This window comes from Bos mutus, chromosome 8 (genome assembly GCF_027580195.1).
Source record: "Bos mutus isolate GX-2022 chromosome 8, NWIPB_WYAK_1.1, whole genome shotgun sequence".
Classification (NCBI taxonomy): domain Eukaryota; kingdom Metazoa; phylum Chordata; class Mammalia; order Artiodactyla; family Bovidae; genus Bos; species Bos mutus.
In genome coordinates, this window is record NC_091624.1 from 23,068,415 (window position 1) to 23,087,879 (window position 19,465).

A 19,465-nucleotide genomic window follows, 5' to 3' on the forward strand; every position below is an offset into this window, starting at 1 on the left:
ACCTAAATTCTGTTGGGTTACCTTTGCCAGTAGAAGCAGCCTTTTCATCCCCTGTCTGAACTTAATCTCTGTTTGCCTGAAAAACCTGCATTTGGCTTCACCTAGAATCCTCCCAGAAGGCCCCAAAGGATGAGGTGCAAAGTGTGATTCATGAAGAGGTAGACCTACCCTCCAAGAGTTTGCCTGGGGAATAATTGTGGGAATGGATGTTAAGGGTGTGAGATGATGCTGGAGGGAATGTAAAGTTGGGTTAGGCCAAATTTATTGATGTGGACAGGACACTGAACTGGGATCTGTAAATGCTGTGGTGACAGTTCCATCTTGGGCTGTCAGGTCTGTTAAATGGTCTTTTTTATTTAGAAAATTAATCATTGGGTTATAATAGGTAATTTTTGGTGACTCTGGTATTTTTGTATAATCTTAAAAAGTTTTTCTTTAAACGGACTCAGTTCAATTCAGTTGCTCAGTTGTGTCTGACTCTTTGTGACCTCATGGACTGCAGCACGCCAGGCCTCCCTGTCCATCACTAACTCCCGGAGTTTACTCAAACTCATGTCCATTGAGTCGGTGATGCCATCCAACCACCTCACCCTCTGTCATCCCCTTCTCCTCCCGCCTTCAACCATTCACAGCATCAGGGTCTTTTCAAACGAGTCAGTTCTTCACATCAGGTGGCCAAAGTATTGGAGTTTCAGCTTCAACATCAGTCCTTCCAATGAATATTCAGGACTGATTTCCGTTAGGATGGACTGGTTGGATCTTCTTGCAGTCCAAGGGACTCTCGAGAGTCTTCTCCAACCCCACAGTTCAAAAGCATCAATTCTTTGGTGCTCAGCTTTCTTTATAGTCCCAACTCTCACATCCATACATGACAACTGGAAAAACCATAGCTTTGACTAGATGGACCTTTGTTCGCAAAGTAATGTCTCTTCTTTTTAATATGCTATCTAGGTTGGTCATAACTTTTCTTCCAAGAAGTAAGCGTCTTTTAATTACATGGCTGCAGTCACCATCTGCAGTGATTTTGGAGCCCCCCAAAATAAAGTCTGACACTGTTGCTCTATCTGTTTGCCATCAAGTGATGGGACCGGATGCCATGATCTTAGTTTTCTGAATGTTAAGCTTTAAGCCAACTTTTTCACTCTCCTCTTTCACTTCATTAAGAGGCTCTTTAATTCTTCTTTACTTTCTGCCATAAGGGTGGTGTCATCTGCATATCTGAGGTTATTGATATTTCTCCTGGCAATCTTGATTCCAGCTTGTGCTTCCTCTAGCCCAGCATTTCTAATGATGTACCCTGCATATATGTTAAATAAGCAGGGTGACAGTATACAGCCTTGACATACTCCTTTTCCTATTTGGAATCAGTCTGTTGTTCCATGCCCATTTCTAACTGTTGCTTCCTGACCTGCATGCAGATTTTTCAAGAGGCAGGTCAGGTGCTCTGGTATTCCCATCTCTTTCAGAATTTTCTACAGTTTGTTGTGATCCACAAAGTCAAAGGCTTTGGCATAGTCAGTAAAGCAGAAATAGATGTTTATCTGGAACTCTCTTGCTTTTTCGATGATCCAGCGGATGTTGGCAATTTGATCTCTGGTTCCTCTGCCTTTTTTAAAACCAGCTTGAACATCTGAAAGTTCACGGTTCATGCGGTACTGTTGAAGTCTGGCTTGGAGAATTCTCCAAGCATTACTTCACTAGCGTGTGAGATGAGTGCAATTGTGGGGTAGTTTGAGCATTCTTTGGCCTTGCTTTTCCAAAGTATTGGAATGAAAACTGACCTTTTCCAGTCCTGTGACCACTGCTGAGTTTTCCAAATTTACTAGCATATTGAGTGCAGCACTTTCACAGCATCATCTTTTAGAATTTGAAATAGCTCAACTGGAATTCCATCACCTCCACTAGCTTTGTTCATAGTGATGATTCCTAAGGCCCACTTGACTTCACATTCCAGGATGTCTGGCTCTAGGTGAGTAATCACACCATCGTGATTATCTGGGTTGTGAAGATCTTTTTTGTACAGTTCTTCTGTGTATTCTTGTCACCTCTTCTTAGTATCTTCTGCTTCTGTTAGGTCCATGACATGTCTGTCCTTTATTGAGTCCATCTTTGCATGAAATGTTCCCTTGGTATCTAATTTTCTTGAAGAGATCTTTCGTCTTTCCCATTCTATTGTCTTCCTCTGTTTCTTTGCAGAAATCACTGAGGAAGGCTTTCTTATCTCTCCTTGCTGTTCTTTGGAACTCTGCATTCAAATGGATATATCTTTCCTTTTCTCCTTTGCTTTTTGCTTCTCTTGTTTTCACAGCTATTTGTAAGGCCTCCTCAGACAGCCAGTTTGCCTTTTTGCATTTCTTTTTCTTGGGGATGGTCTTGATCCCTGCCTCCTGTACAATGCCACAAACCTCTGTCCATAGTTCATCAGGCACTCTATCAGATCTAATCTCATGAATCTTTTAAATGGACTCAGTAAAAGATAAAAGCAATCTTATGTGCTTTCCCTTTATAAATAGTCTTCACCACAAGTTTTAGTCCATAAAGTAGTGTTCACCTAAAATGCATTAGCTTTAAATAAATAAATAATTTACATAACTGTGGGACTATAATTTGGTAGAATCTTTTTGGAAAGTGGCTTCACTGAAGAAATATAAATTGCTTATACTCTTTTTATTTTATCATTTTTTAATTGGAGTGTAGTTGCTTTACAGTGTTGTGTTTCTGCTATGCAAAAGCGTGCATCAGCTATAACTGCATACATCCGCTCTCTCTTGAGCCTCCCTCCCATCCCCTGCGTCCCACCCCTCTAGGTCATCCCAGAACTCAAAGACAAGCTTCCTGTGCTCTGCGGAAGCCTCTCAGTAGCTAGCTGTTTTACAGATGGTAGTGTGTATATGTCAGCGCCACTCTCTCAATCCACCCCCACCTCCCACTCAAAGTCCATCCTCTACATCTGCATCTTTGTTCCTGTACTGCAATTTGGTTCCTCAGTACCATTTTTCTAGATTGCATGTATATTCCATGTATACATGATATTTGTTTTTCTAACTTCCCTCTGTTGTATGACAGATTCTAGGTTCATCCACGTCACTACAAATGACCCAATTTTGTTCCTTTCTATGGCTGCTGAGTAATATTCCATTGTATATATGCACCACATCTTTATCCATTCATCTGTCAACAGACATCAAAATTGCTTCCACATCCTTGCTGTTGTAAACAGTGCTGCTGTGAACATTGGGGTACATGTGTCCTTTTGAATTATGATTTTCTCAGGGAGTATGCCCAGTAGTGGGATTGCTGAGTCATATATGGTAGTTTTGAGAGTTGTATTGATGTCTTTACTCAAATGAATACTAAGGTGAAGGTAAGAAGCGGGAGAGAGGGAGGGAGAAAAAGAGGAAGGAATTACTTTTTCCTTTGGCCCCCATCACCCTCAGCATCACCTTTGGGCTTCCCAGCTGGCTCTGCGGTAAAGAACCTGCCTACTAATGTGGGAAACTCAGGAAACACTGGTTCGATCTCTGGGTCAGGAAGATCCTCTGGAGGAGGAAATGGCAACCCACTCGGATATTCTTGCCTGGAAAATTTCATGGATAGAGGAGCCTGGTGGGCTGCAGTCCACGGGGGTGCAAGGAGTCAGGCATGACTGAGCACACACGGATGATACTTTTATTCTTAGTTATTTAAGGATCCTCCACACTGTTCTCCATAGTGGTTGTATCTGATTAATAGTAAGTAGCCAATTCCTGTTTTGGTTTAAGGACAGTTGACTTTTCAGAGTCTTGCCTTTTTTTTTTTTTTCAGTGAAATATACTGAAAGTACAGAAGTAATTACAAATCTGTGGTTTGTGACACATTACCCATGCAATTGTTACTCATTTTTGTCATTCATTTCATTCACAAGGTCATGTATAGTTGTGGTTTGTTTATGCATGTAATGATTTACTCATGTATTATCCATGGCTGTTCATTCTCCTGCTGTAAAATATTAGGTTGTTCCCACTTTGAAACTGTTCACTTCCTCCCAAGGACAAGAAAGGAAGTTCGGATTAGATTTTGCAGTATTGGGAGAAATACTTGTGAGAGAGTGAACAGCCCCTTGCAGGTCTGATGCATGTGGAGGAGGAAGAAATTGAAGAGAATGTCTGGTAACTTAGGACTTAAGTGCTGTTCTAAGAAAGTTTTAGCAAGGCCAGTGACATGTCCTCTAGCCAAAGATGGGACCAGAGAAGTCCCTTGTCCTGCTGAAATGGCCATTCTTAAGCATCCTGCCTATGGCCAGTCATTGGCTAGAACACCCTGTGGGAAGTATTGGTCTGGGGCAAGGGCCGTGATGGATTTAGAACCGAGCAGCTCCCCATATTAAGTGATCCAGGAGGCTCATTTCATGAGTGTCACGTGGTTTGTGTAAGTGGATGTGCTCTGAACATTCAGGTTTCTTGATTGCTTTTCTGTTGGGTAGACTTAGTAGAATTGTTGGGTCTTTTATGCCTATGTTCAGTATTAGATAATGACGAACATCCAGTGTGGGTATACCTATCAGTTTCTTTTCTGGTGAATGCATTCTTGTGACTCCACATCCTCACCAGTATTAAGTTTAAATCTTTTCTGAGAGCGTGTGGCAGTATTTTTGCTTTTAGTTTCTGCCTCTGAAGTTAAGTAGTCATGTGATTTGTCTTGGCCAGTGCAGTGTGAGCTGAAGAGACTTGTCACAGGCTTTAAGAGCAGTGGTGAGATTTCCCGTATTCCCTTCCTTTTGCCAGTGATCCTGTTTACAAGTGGAGCTTCTTGCAGTGCAGGTCTTTATGTGTCTAGAGCAAACTGAGAGCTGAGGATGTGGGGGGCAAGAGTGGAGAAAAGAGGAAGAAGGCAGGAAGTGGGAGTTTCTTTGGTTTTAAGCAACTAAGATTTTGAGAGTTGTTTGCAATCATAGCATACTCATTAACCTAGCCCGTCAGGTAAACTTTTTTTTTCCCTTATTTCCAAATACACTTTTATTTTTAAGGGCAGCTTTAGGTTCACAGCAATACTGAGTAGAAAGTACAGAGTTCCCTGTATCCCCTGATCCCACACAAGCACAGCCTCTCCTGTTGGCAACATCCTGTACCAGATTGTACATTTGTTAGGGTGGATGAACCTACGTTGACATCATTGTCATCCAAGGTCACATAGGGTTCACTCTTTTTAAAATATACTTGTTTGTTTATTTGGCTGTGCGAGGTTTTAGTTGTGGCATGCGGGACCTTCTGTTCTCAGCGATGCGTGCCTGGTCTTTAGTTGTGTCATGCTAACTCTCAGTTGTGGCATGTGGGATCTATTACTACTTCGCTGACTAGGAACCAAAGCTGGGCTGTGTGTGTTGGGAACATGGAGTATTAGTCACTGGACCACCAGGGTTCACTCTTGGTTTTATATAGTCTGTGAACCTTTACATTTGTAATGTGTATCCACCATTACAATTACATACAGAATAGTTTCTTTGCTCTAAGAATCTTCTGTATTCTGTGTGCTTTTTTCTGATTTCTGTTTTGATTCCTTTGTGGTCAGAATACTATGGAGAATGCAATGGCACCCCACTCCAGTACTTTTGCCTAGAAAATCCCATGGACGGAGGAGCCTGGTAGGCTGCAGTCCATGGGGTCGATAGAGTCGGACCCGACTGACTTCACTTTCACTTTTCACTTTCATGCATTGGAGAAGGAAATGGCAACCCACTCCAGTGTTCTTGCCTGGAGAATCCCAGGGACGGGGAAGCTTGGTGGGCTGCCGTCAATGGGGTCGCACAGAGTCGGACATGACTGAAGTGACTTAGCAGCAGCAGCAGCAGAATACTATATAATTAAAAGCTTATGACATTTTTTGAAGCTTGCTTTATGGCCTGACATATAATCTGATCAAGTTTTTTTTTTTTTTTAATGATTGGGCTAAGTGGCTTTATTAGAGAAAGCCAAGGTTATGGAGGACTTGAGAGTTGGCACTGGGGCCCTTCTTGCCCAAAGTGGGCACAACACTGACAAAGTGCTGGTTCTACTGCATAGGCTTCTTGGCCCAGTCTGTCTTCTTTTCGTCTTGTTTGGCACCTTCAGAGTCTGACCCTTACTTTCCCAGCAGGGGCCAGGGAACCATGGACCAACCATGAGGCTGGCTACTTCCAGAGTGCCCAGAACCTCTAACCCACACTGGCCCAGGGTAACCTCATCCTCTCCGGGCGTGCCTGCCAGGAGCAGGACTTGATCCTTTGGAGCAGTGCTCTCCAGTGAGACTACATACATGAGCCTTGATCTGGGCGACTGTCTCCTGGCTGCTCACCTGGAGAGTGTGTAGCTCCTGCGCGCTGACAGAGAGCTCCTTGTTGGCAACTAGATCATGGACGCTGCTGCTGCTACCACAGATGTGGAGTAGTGTGGGCGAGCACATTCTTTCTGCTGCTATGCGCCACACCACTCCTTTGATCAGTTTTTGTAGATGACCTGTGTGTGCTTGGAAAGAACATGCTTGAACTTTGTTGGATGCAGTGTTTTATATTTGTTAGTTCAGCTTTGCTAGTTGTGTTAAATTCTTCTTGTCCTTTTATCCCTTCGGTTTGCTGGTTGTATTGGTTATCAAGAGAAATGTATTGGTATGCTTATTTTGCATTTGTCTGTTTCTCCTTAATGATAATTTTTGCTTTATCTATTTTGTGGTTATGTTACTAGGTGCATACATGTTTAGCATTGTATATTTTCCTCACCACTGAGTCTTTTAAAATAATGTGTCCTTTAAGGCAAAAGTAGTATTAGAGGTAAAGTTCGATTAGCTTAATATTAATGTAATTGCATTATCTTTTCTCTGATTAGTTGGTATAGTGTGTGCCTTTTAATTTTTTTAACTTGTATTTGCAGTCTTTCTGCATATTTTCTATTTTTCTGTTGTCAACAATACATAGCTGGGATTTAAAAAATCTAGTCTGACAATATTTCTTGTAACTGGAGTGTTTGGTCTATTGATATTTAACAAAATGACTAACATGAAAGTGAAGTTGCTCAGTCGTGTCTGACTCTTTGCAACGCCATGGACTGTAGCCCACCAGGCTCCTCCGTCCTTGGGATTCTCCAGACAAGAATACTGGAGTGGGTTGCCATTTCCTTCTCCAGTGGGTTTAAATGTGTTCTTGTGTTCTCTGTTTATTGTATCTGTTCTATGTCTTTTCCTCAGTTTTTTGGATGTCTTTTTTTTTTTTTTAACTCTGCTAACCTCAAGGTTACTTAAAACACGGATCGTTGACTTGTCAAAATCTAACGTTTGGTTATTTCCCCCTCTTTGTGGACGCTGAAACTCCATTTATTTTATTTTCACTTATGTAGCTCAGTTGATGCTATTTTAACTGTGTATATTTTATCTTATACATTATTAATTTGTCCAGTAATCACCATTTATTTATTGTTTTTAAAAACCCCTCATTTGACAATGTCAGATCTTGGTTGCTGCATGTGGAATCTTTGCTGCCGCAGGCGGGCTCTTCGTAACTGCCTGTGGACTTTTCTCCACTTGTGGCGTGCAGCCTCACTAGTTCCAGCGAGTGGTGGGATCTTAGTTCAGTGACCAGGGGTCAATGCATGTCCCCTGCATTGGAGGGCAACGTCCTGACCCCTGGACCTCCAGGGAGTTCCCCTAGTACTGGCCATTTACCTTAACCCTTTTCATTGCTCTTCATTCCTTGCTGTAATTCCAGTCAGTCCAAGTCCAGTTTCGTTTTCCTTCTGCCTGAAGAGCAGTCTTTGTTTCTCCCCTGTTGTGTGACTCCTCATAGTGAATTCTATGAGTTTGTGTTAGTTTAAAAATATCTCAAATTGATTTTTCTTTTTGAAGGATATTTTTGATATGTATAGAGTTTTAACTTGTCAGTTTTCTTCTAAGGTGTTGAAAGAACTTACTGAATTACATTTTCAGCTTTTATTTATTTTTTTTATTAAGTAAACTGTCAGTTTAGTATTTGCTGTCATGGATAGACTCTTTTTTACTTCATGCTTTTTATTTATTTATTTGGTCTTTCGTTTTGAACAGTTTTTGTGATTTTTTTTAATTTATATTTTGTGTGTGTATATTTTGTAATTTTTGTATTTATATTTTGTATTTTATGTATTTTTTAATTTATATTTTGTGTTTACAGGTCTTACTGAATCTGTGGTAATGCTTTTTATTCTTTTGAGACGTTTGCAGTCATTGTTTTTTAATGTATTTCTGCTGCCCTGTCTCCCAACCCTCCACGCCATTAAAATACTTGTGAGATTTTCCTGATGTTTTATTTACCCTTTGCATGCTTCATTCTTGATATTTTTTCTGATCTCCCTTTGTTCACTAATTTTTAACGAAACTAGCTTACTGATAATCTGTCCATTGAGTTTACTGTGTTTTTTCACTTCTGGAAAATCTGATTCTGTAGTAGTTTTCTACCAGAGTTTTATATTTCATTTTTAATCACTTTGAATGTGATAGTTGCAGATGTTTTTTCATTTAGTTATTTATTCCTGTAGCCTTCCTCCCATAACTTACTTTAAAGGATAATTTTGTAACTGCAATAGCCGGCAGCCCAGTTCAGTTCAGTTTAGTCATGTCCAACTCTTTGTGACCCCATGAACCGCAGCACGCCAGGCCTCCCTGTCCATTACCAACTCCCGGAGTTCACTCAAACTCATGTCCATCGAGTCGGTGATGCTCTCCAACCATCTCATCTTCTGTTGTTCCCTTCTCCTCCTTCCCTCAATCTTTCCCAGCATCAGGGTCTTTTCAAATGAGTTAGCTCTTCTTATCAGGTGGCTGATGAGAAGTATTGGAATTTCAAAACTCAAAGTATTGGAGTTTCAGCTCCAACATCAGTCTCACCAATGGACACCCAGGACTGATCTCCTTTAGGATGGACTGGTTGGATCTCCTTGCAATCCAAGAGACTCTCAGGAGTCTTCTCCAACACCACAGTTCAAAAGCATCAATTCTTTGGCACTCTGCCTTCTTTATAGTCCAACTCTCACATCCGTACATGACCACTGGAAAAACCATAGCCTTGACTAGACGGACCTTTGTTGGCAAAGCTTTTTATTGTGCTGTCTAGGTTGATCATAACTTTCCTTCCAAGGAGCAAGTGTATTTTAATTTCAGGGCTGGAATCACCATTTGCACTGATTTTGGAGCCAGAAAAATAAAGTCAGCCATGTGTCCACTGTTTCCCCATCTGTTTCCCATGAAGTGATGGGACTGGATGCCATGATCTTCGTTTTCTGAATGTTGAGCTTTAAGCCAACTTTTTCATTCTATTTCACTTTCATCAAGAGGCTATTTAGACATTAGTGGGTCTTGCTTTTTTTGGTTGTTGTTGTTTGTTGTTGCAGCTTGTTTTTATTTTGTCTCTTTGTGGGTTAACTTACATGGTTGCACATGTATTAGATTATATTTTTTAAATTGTTTGAGATAATTTGGGCTCTGGGATGGTATTCCTGGAGAGGATTTATGCTTGCTGTGCCAGACATCTGAGGGATTAGGTGGTTTAGGATAATCTCAGTTAAGTTTTAAGGTAGAGATGAGTTGCAGCTAGGTTTCTTACCTACCATTCCCTCAGATCCCAAGAGCAGTTCAGGATTTCATCTTACAGAGAGATGGATATACTAGCCCCCTCCTTCCTTTGGTAGTCCCTGGGTTCTGGCCTTTGGCCCCTCACCTTGCAAAGTTGTTACCTTTAGCTGCCCAAACATTTGGCTGTTACCCTCAGGGATAAAAGTGGTTGCAAATTGGGGTTTACCTCTCAAGGCCCTACCTCTGGAAGCACTATCTTAAAATTCTTTGATACCTGCAAGCATTTGATTAGGGTATGTGTCAGTGTGTGTGTTCAAGTTTTGGCCTGTGGACATTTTCAGTCATATACAGTTGTTCCTCAGTATTTGCGGGGGATTGATTCTAGAATCCCCTGAAGAAAGCCATGGATGCTCAAGTCTCTTCCATAAAATGACATAGTTTTTGCATGTAACCTCTGCACATCCTCCCATATACTGTGTCATTTCTAAATTATTTGTAATACCAAATGCAACATAAGTACTGCATAAATGGTTGCAAATGCAACATAAAAGCTGTGTAAGTAGTTACCAGTGCCATGGGGGAACTTTCTGAAATTTTTTTCCCTTGAATATTCTTTATCTAAGGTAGGTTGAATCTGTGGATGTGCAACTTAGATACAGAGGGTGAATGATATAACAGTCAAGAAAATAATGTAAAAGAACCCCCTTTGTCTCTGTGACACCACTCCAGTGATACCTTCTTAAGTTGGATAACTTCCTGGCTTCTGGTATGCGCAAGATGTTCCAAGCTCTTCATGTATTTCCTCCCCTTTACCTGGAATTAACCATTCCTATAAGAAACCCTGGTTCCCGATAGTTTTTGTTAGTGTTGTTCTTCCAGATTTTATGTTACTATTCTAGCTCTCAGGTGAGTGGTCTAAGTCACCAGTCCGTCACAGTGACTCTAGTCCGTCACTACCAGGATTGTCTGCTCCTCACAGTGATTCCTGTGTGTCCTTGTAGAGACACACCGAAGATTCGGAGCTGTTTTTTTGCCAGTGGTTTTAGGCAGGAGTGGTTTTGTCATGGGTCTTTTGGCAGTCTGGCGAAACCTATGGATACCTTCTCAGAATGTTTCTGAATACAGTAAGTTAAATACAAGGGAGCAAAGGAGAAATAAATTTAAACATCTAAATAGTTAACTAAAATATTAAAACTTTAGTAATAGTGCTTTTTTGTTTCTGTATTATGTGGCAGATAAGACATATAGGTAAACAGTTTTTATATTTTAAGGTACGGAAATGGTAGTTCTTGATGTTCATCAGAGAGTGAATTGAGGTGGCCTTTGACCTTTCACATTTGTTGTTGGTTATTCAGTCATTCAGTTGTGTCTGACTCTGCCACCCCATGGACTGTAGCATATTGAGCCATAAATAATTGATGATAGGGAATACAGGAGAGCATTATAGATGTGTGGGTCAGTGCATATAATCCTAAGACGCTAGCTGCTCAGAGTGAGGCTACACTTTACAGGCTGAAGCATTGTCCTCCATAAAACTACCCTCACTGCAGACACCAGCAATAAACTTGGTCCACAAGCCATCCACATTTCTGACCACCTGGGTTACAAAGTCAGGGATTCCCATGACCACCTCAGATTTGAGAATTTACTAGAAGAACTCATAGAACTCAGGAAAATGCTACAGTTTCATTATAGCAGAAAAGGATCCAAATCCCCATGACCACCCAAAAGAAGAAACACACAGGACGAGGTCTGTAATAATCTGGGTGGGGATCATCCAGTTTTCTTTGGTGGAGTCAGGAGTATCACTGTCCTGCACATGGATATGTAACGGTGTGTAGGGCTGGAGTATTGCTGACCAGGGAAGATTGGCTGTCCAAAGTATTTACTGGGGCTTTGTTATGTAAGCATGGGTGATTGAATCATTGGCCATAAGGTTGAGCCCAATCTTTAGCTTCTCTCCTTGAAAATTGACTGCTGTCAGGGGATTCAAAATCCCAATTCTCTAATCCCCTAGTTGATCTTTTTGGTGAGTCATCTTGTTAGCACAAACTATCTAGGGGATCATAAATCAAAAGCACTCCTGTTACTAAGTACATTCCAAGGATTTAGAAGGTACTTCCTAGGAACTGGGACGAAGGCCAGCCAAACTCTTTGTTTTACAGCAGTCACCAATTCTGTTTTCATAGTTTGATGACTAATACCCTGATGGCTCTGGTCATGTCTGTTCTGTGGCAGGGCATGTAACTTAATTTAGAAGTAGTGGATGAGCTTTAAAGCTATTTTGAGATCTGTAACATATGCAGTGGGGGTTGGAAAGATCTGTGATTTCTATTGTTTGAGAAAGTCAGGGATACTCAAATAATATTGTGGTTTCATACACATGATGGAAGTCAAAGGAAAATGAAGATAGAATTTTTCCCTTGTCCAAGTTCATGGTACTTGTGAAGTTTGTCCATGCTTAAGAGCTCTTATATTAGAACTTGGTGTCTAGATGTCTAGTGATTTAGACTGTTTAATGGTTTTCTTTATATTGATAGTTTGGGGCTCTGAAGGCCTTCCAAATATACTCTTGGTATATACTGTAGCCAAACACTGGGTAGTTAATGATGTTGCGTTCAAATTGAGCCCTTCATTTTATTATTATTTTTTTAAAATTTTATTTTATTTTTAAACTTTACAATATTGTATTGGTTTTGCCATATATCAAAATGAATCCGCCACAGGTATACATGTGTTCCCCATCCTGAACCCTCCTCCCTCCTCCCTCCCCATACCATCCCTCTGGGTCATCATCCCAGTGCACCAGCCCCAAGCATCCAGTATCGTGCATCGAACCTGGACTGGCGACTTGTTTCATATATGATATTATACATGTTTCAATGCCATTCTCCCAAATCATCCCACCCTCTCCCTCTCCCACAGAGTCCAAAAGACTGTTCTATACATCAGTGTTTCTTTTGCTGTCTCATATACAGGGTTATTGTTACCATCTTTCTAAATTCCATAAATATGCATTAGTATACTGTATTGGTGTTTTTCTTTCTGGCTTACTTCACTCTGTATAATAGGCTCCAGTTTCATCCACCTCATTAGAACTGATTCAAATGTATTCTTTTTAATGGCTGAGTAATACTCCATTGTGTATATGTACCATAGCTTTCTTATCCATTCATCTGCTGATGGACATCTAGGTTGCTTCCATGTCCTGGCTATTTTAAACAGTGCTGCGATGAACATTGGGGTACACGTGTCCCTTTCCCTTCTGGTTTCCTCAGTGTGTATGCCCAGCAGTGGGATTGCTGGATCACAAGGCGGTTCTAGTTCCAGGTTTTTAAGGAATCTTCACACTGTTCTCCATAGTCGCTGTACTAGTTTGCACTCCCACCAACAGTGTAAGAGGGTTCCCCTTTCTCCACACCCTCTCCAGTATTTATTGCTTGTAGACTTTTGGATCACAGCCATTCTGACTGGTGTGAAATGGTACCTCATAGTGGTTTTGATTTGCATATCTCTTATAATGAGTGATGTTGAGCATCTTTTCATGTGTTTGTTAGCTATCTGTATGTCTTCTTTGGAGAAATGTCTATTTAGTTCTTTGGCCCATTTTTTGATTGGGTCATTTATTTTTCTGGAATTGAGCTGTAGGAGTTGCTTGTATATTTTTGAGATGAGTTGTTTGTCAGTTGCTTCATTTGCTATTATTTTCTCCCATTCTGAAGGCTGTCTTTTCACCTTGCTTATAGCTTTCCTTTGTTGTGCAGATTTAAGTTTAATTAGGTCCCATTTGTTTATTTTTGCTTTGATTTCCAATATTCTGGGAGGTGGGTCATAGAGGATCCTGCTGTGATGTATGTCAGAGAGTGTTTTGCCTATGTTCTCCTCTAGGAGTTTTATAGTTTCTGGTCTTATGTTTAGATCTTTAATCCATTGAGCCCTTCATTTTAACCTCAAAGTTTTAGCCAAAGGGATGTCAGCACCAGAGACCTAGAGTGCTGGTTTTACCTGCCATCCATTGAAAGATTTGTGACTGGACTTTCTAGTAAATTCTTTTAGGTACTTAGAAAGGTTCTAAGTTGTAAACCGATGCTTTTTCTTTCCAGATTTATAAAATCTGAAACTATTGACTCTTTTTCTCTCTTACCATTTATTGTGAAAATTTTCAAACATAGAAAAGTTGAAACAGGCTTTTGAACATCTGTATACTTGCCATCCAGATTCAGGAGTTGCAAATACTTTGCCACCTTTTCTTAATCTATTAAAAAACAAACCCCATCTTAGGAAGTAAGCTGCAGACTGTTGTACGTGGTAAGCCGTGCTATTGCCACTCGTTCCAAACTCTGCTGTTGTCCTCTCTCTGCTGTTCCCCGTCCCCCAGGCTTTTAAAATGAAATTTCCTCTACGTTGAAAGGTTAAAACTATAGCTTAATTATGCCTGTATGTTCTCCATTGAGATTTCATTTGCTAACGTTTTGCTCTACTAATATTTTTTGTTGAGCCATTTGAAAGTTGCAGTAAATTGCAGGCATCATAACACTTAAGATTTGGGTGTTCTTCTTTGTATCTGCAATATCTTAAGAAAATTATTTTTTATTTAATGTTTAGGTCCTATTCAGATTTTAGCCATATGTCATTTTTCATATAAATATTTGTGTTAACATAAATTCCCCCCCTACACTCTGAACCCTCTATGATGACAACTTTAAGACCCTTGCTGGCAGCCCAAACTTCAGCGTACACATGATGTGTTTGGCCTTTAATGTTCCTGTGTACTTTTGCATTGGTGTTGAGACTTCTTTGGAACATGGCACTTTTGCTTAAGCAGCTTTAGGAATTTATAAATAGCACTGTTTGGTGATAGCAGCTGGCAGCAAATATTTTGATATGTAACTTCTGCTTTGTGTTTATTACTTAATTTTACATCTGAAAATGTGAAACATTCATTTCTTAACCTTTTGGAGACAACAGCGCTGTGTCATTGATTTTTTTTTTTTTTTTGCGGTGTTCTTTTCCTTTACGGGCACCATCTATGTTTTTAATTTTTGTTTGGTTTGTGGGCCACACCGTGTGGCGTGTGGGATCGTAGTTCACCTACCAGAGATTGAACCCATGCCCCTGCAGTGAAAGTGCAGAATTTTAACCACTGGACCACCAGGGAAGTCCCTGTGTTTATTTTTAAAATAAGAAATATATCTCAGTAGTACTTCTTGCAGCCCACTTGCGAGCTGTTTTAATTTTGGTGCCGTAGGTTTTTAATTTCCAAAATGGAACAGCTATAGTGTGTGTGCGCCTCGTGGTGGCTGTGTAGAGTCTGAGTTGTTAGATGTATATCAGTGTGTGAGACATAGCATGTGCTTGGGGACAAACAACCTTTGAGATGATTATCGAAGAATTTTGAGCTCTAAAACTAAATTAATGACATTTTAAAAGTGGTCTAGCAAAATTGCATACCTGGATAGCTAGCTATATTTAATACAGATGGATTTAGCAAAGGGAAATCCAAGATCATCTTTTCTCCAAGTTTTATTACGAAAAATTTTATTTTTTTAATTTAAATTGACGTAGGAATTTGGAGAATAACATTAGTATGTTCTTTGTTTTGATTCAGAAATTAATATTTTGTCATTTTCACTTGATTGTTTGTTGTATGTATTGCTTTCTTTCCCTGAACTGTTTGAAATTCACTTGCAGACATTATGTCACCCTACCTGTAGAAATTTCAGTATGCGTTTCCTAAAAATAAGTGTATTCTTGTGCATGACTATAATGTCATCGTGCTTTTAAAGGTTAATGATAATGTCGTAATGTGTTATCTATTATATAGTCCCTATTTAAATTTCCCCATTTGTCCTCAGTGTCTTCTACAGCTTTTCCCCCTCCAAACCATTCATTTAGGATTTACTTGTCTGCTTTTAGTCCCTTAATCTAGATCAGTATGTCTACCTTTTTTTCTTATGACATTGAACTTTTATAGAATATGACCCATTTGTCTTGTAGAAGCTTCTTACCTGCTCTAGTGCATGGTGTGCTTTGCATTACATCATGTCTGGAAGACTCTGAAGTGTAGTTGGCTCATAATTAGTGGTGTTGAATGGTTTGGTCCCTCCACTGTCAACCACCGTTCATAATCAGCGGGTAATTTGGGGTGATTCTTTGGTACTATGCAACATTATTCTCTAGAAGCCTTTCGCCTCATGGGGTTAGCAGTCTGCTGGGTTTAATCCTGAATACAGGGCTATCTTTTTTATGGCCATCAAATTAAGCTTCACTTGATAACATTTTCTGTGATATTTGAAAAAAATTGTGACTCCTGCTATCTTAGAAATGAGATTTTGCTATATCATTTCTAAGATAAAATCAGGCAGTTTGGAATAGTAATTGGAACTCAAAAATGGGGAAGGACTTTTGTATTATTAAAAAAGCTCCTGTATCCTTTCCTGCTGCAACTCTTCAATCTTTCTGTTTTACTTTCTGTGAAAGTATTGTAACAAGTTTAACCTGAAAATTTTAATTCAGTGGTAAGCAATAGAAAATCATACAAAGACAAGCTTATATCTGCTAGTGAGAAGGGTGCCTTTAGATCATCAGTAGCCAAATTTTTTATGTTACAGAACCAAGTTGATTTATTAAGTTAGGGAACATTGGTACTTGTGGAGGTTAAAATATTCTTCAGTCTTTGAAGTAGCTTTGTAAAGAATGTCAGAAAAGGAACAGAGTTGTGAGATGTTTTTAAAATTGGAAAATACTACATCCTTTGTTAGGTGCTGTTGATAATATTTTAGTGGTAAGGGAAATTGATACAGAAGATGGGATTTGCAAAACATATGAAAGGGTTGAATTGAAACAGTTCGTCTCTTACTATAGTAGAAGGTACCGGTCAGCTAATAAATTTGGTAGTGGAGAAGGCAATGGCTCCCCACTCCAGTACTCTTTCCTGGAAAATCCCATGGATGGAGGAGCCTGGTAGGCTGCGGACCATGGGGTTGCGAAGAATGGGACACGACTGAGTGTCTTCACTTTCACTTTTCCCTTTCATGCATTGGAGAAGGAAATGGCAACCCACTCCAGTGTTCTTGCCTGGAGAATCCCAGGGATGGGGGAGCCTGGTGGGCTGCCGTCTATGGGGTCACACAGAGTCAGACACGACTGAAGTGACTTAGCAGCAGCAGCAGCAGCAGTAGGAAAATGAGTAGTTCTCTTTTGTTTGCTTCCATCTGACTAGCAAAAAGGACGCTTACCTGCTGAGGATGGGCATGGTATTGTCAAAAGCTCACTTGAGATATAAGATTATAAGTTTGAAGTTTTTCAGCCATGTTTAATGGCTCAAATTGTGGCTGTAGTAAATAAGAAGTTGGTTTTGGCAGAAAGTGCCAGAGGCAAGCAAGGGAGTCACTATGCAATTGACCATCTGTGGAATCTAAGCTGAGTAATGAGGGCGGTTAGTACCCAAGGAGATAAAAATCAAGCCGTAGTTTGGAGGTAGTGGTTGCATAAAGTAATTGTTGGGAGTAGGATGGCTGGTGTAAGAAAAGTGCAGTGACTAGAGGTTGTTTTGAGTGTGAGATGCTTAAAATAAAGATTCCAGAGGTCTTGGAGTGATTGGTAATGAGAAGGTTGAGGTTGTGACTGTGGAGATGGTTGGCTGGAGTTGGGTAGATTGAAGTTAGAACCAAGGGGGCATGTTGTTCAAAGGATCCTATGTTGCCAAAAATGTAATGGAAAACAAGCAAACCAGGAACCAGATTTTCAAAAATATGTGCAGATGACTAGAGGGTTAATGGGTAGATAGAGGTCTGAAACAAAAAGTTCAGTTTAGTTGCTCTGTTGCGTCCAACTCTTTGGGACCCCGTGGACTGCGGCACACCAGGCTTCCCTGTCCATCACTAACTCCCGGAACTTGTCCAAACTCATATACATCGAGTTGGTGATGCCATCCAACCATCTCATCCTCTGTCATCCCCTTTTCCTCCTGCCTTCAATCTTTACCAGCATCAGCGTCTTCTAATGAGTGGACCCTTTGCATTAGGTGGCCAAAGTATTGGAGTTTCAGCTTCAGCATCAGTCCTTCCAATGAATACTCAGGACTGATTTCCTTTATGATTGACTGGTTTGATCTCCTTGCAGTCCACAGGATTCTGAAGAGCCTTCTCCAGCACCACAGTTCAAAAGCATCAATTCTTTTGAAGAAAAAGGGAGGCCTTTTATTACTAGTGAGTGCTGTGGCACATGCCTCCACATTAGGGTGTGGGGGTAAAGATAGTGGAGAACACAAACGACCACTTTGGAGGGAGCTACTGGATGGCGGGGACTGCCTTTCAGAAGGCAGTGGAGAGGTTTGGACAATTGGAGGTTATGGGCTGTAGGGTTCCAGTAGGGAAAGCTACAGCAGCGTGGGAAGAGTTGAATGTGGAAGCTGAGATTTCTGGTGTGAAAGAGGTAGAGCTGTGCAAGGCTTGCATGGCTGTTGGGTGGACTCTTGGGAAAGGTGGATGTCTATCTTTGTTGTCATGACACCTAGACTGATTTCCTCAGCTCAATGTGGGAGAGCCCCTAGGAACAGCTTGGGAACCTTGCGTGGGGAAAAAGTCACCTTTAGAGAAGGTGCTGCTGCTTCTACAGAGACCAGCCAATTCTGACTCCATGTTGGACCTGTTTCTTCAACTTGCTTTTTGTTGCTGTTATTGTGATCTTACTTAATCAGTTCAGTTCAGTTTAGTCGTTCAGTTCAGTTCAGTCGCTCAGTCGTGTCCAACTCTCTGCGACCCAATGGACTGCAGCACGCCAGGCCTCCCTGTTCATCACCAACTCCCAGAGCCTACTCAGACTCATGTCCCATTGAGTTGGTGATGCCATCCAAACATCTCATCCTCTGTCGTCCCCTTCTCCTGCCTTCAATCTTTCCCAGCATCAGGGTCTTTTCAAATGAGTCAGTTCTTTGCATCAGGTGGCCAAAGTATTGGAGTTTTAGCTTCAGCATCAATTCTTCCAGTGAATACTCAGGATTGATCTCCTTTAGGATGGACTGGTTGGATCTCCTTGCTGTCCAAGGGACTCTCAAGACATCTTCTCCAACAGCACATTTCAAAAGCATCAGTTCTTTGGTTCTCAGCTTTCTTTATAGTCCAACTCTCACATCCATACATGACTATTGGAAAAACCATAGCTTTGACTAGACGGACCTTTGTTGGCAAAGTAATGTCTCTGCTATTTAACATGCTGTCTAGGTTGGTTATAACTTTTCTTCCAAGGAGCAAGCGTCTTTTAATTTCATCTGCATATGATGGAGTCATCATATGCAGTGATTTTGGAGCCCCCCAAAGTAAAGGCTTTCACTGTTTCTATTGTTTGCACATCTATTTGCCATGAAGTGATGGGATGGGATCTTTGTTTTCTGAATGTTGAGCTTTAAGCCAACTTTCTCACTCACCTCTTTCACTTTCATCAAGAGGCTATTTAGTTCTTCGCTTTCTGCCATAAGGGTGGTGTCATCTGCCTATCTGAGGTTATTGATATTTCTCCCAGCAATCTTGATTCCAGCTTGTGCTTCATCCAGCCCAGATGAACTCTGGATGAACTCTCTTCATGACGTACACTGCATATAAGTTAAATAAGCTGGGTGACAATATACAGCCTTGACATTCTCCTTTCCTGATTTGGAACCAGTCTGTTGTTCCATGTCCAGTTACAACTGTTGCTGCTTGGCCTGCATACAGATTTCTCAGGAGACAGGTCAGATGGTCTGGTATTCCCATCTCTTGAAGAATTTTCCACAGTTTGTTGTGATCCACACAGTCAAAATCTTTGGCATAGTCAATAAAGCAGAAATAGGTGTTTTTGGGAAACTCTCTTGCTTTTTCGATGATCCAGCGGATGTTGGCAATTTGATCCCTGGTTCCTCTGCATTTTCTAAATCCAGCTT

The 19,465-nt window shown here is 40.7% G+C and overlaps 1 protein-coding gene and 1 pseudogene across 3 annotated transcripts in view; one reads left to right on the plus strand and one right to left on the minus strand.

Moving 5' to 3' along the window:
* SPIN1 (spindlin 1) overlaps positions 1–19,465 on the plus strand; it is an 82,054-nt gene that overhangs the window by 9,321 nt on the left and 53,268 nt on the right. The window lies entirely within an intron of this gene.
* On the minus strand, positions 5,938–6,417 carry LOC102267688 (ubiquitin-like FUBI-ribosomal protein eS30 fusion protein; annotated as a pseudogene).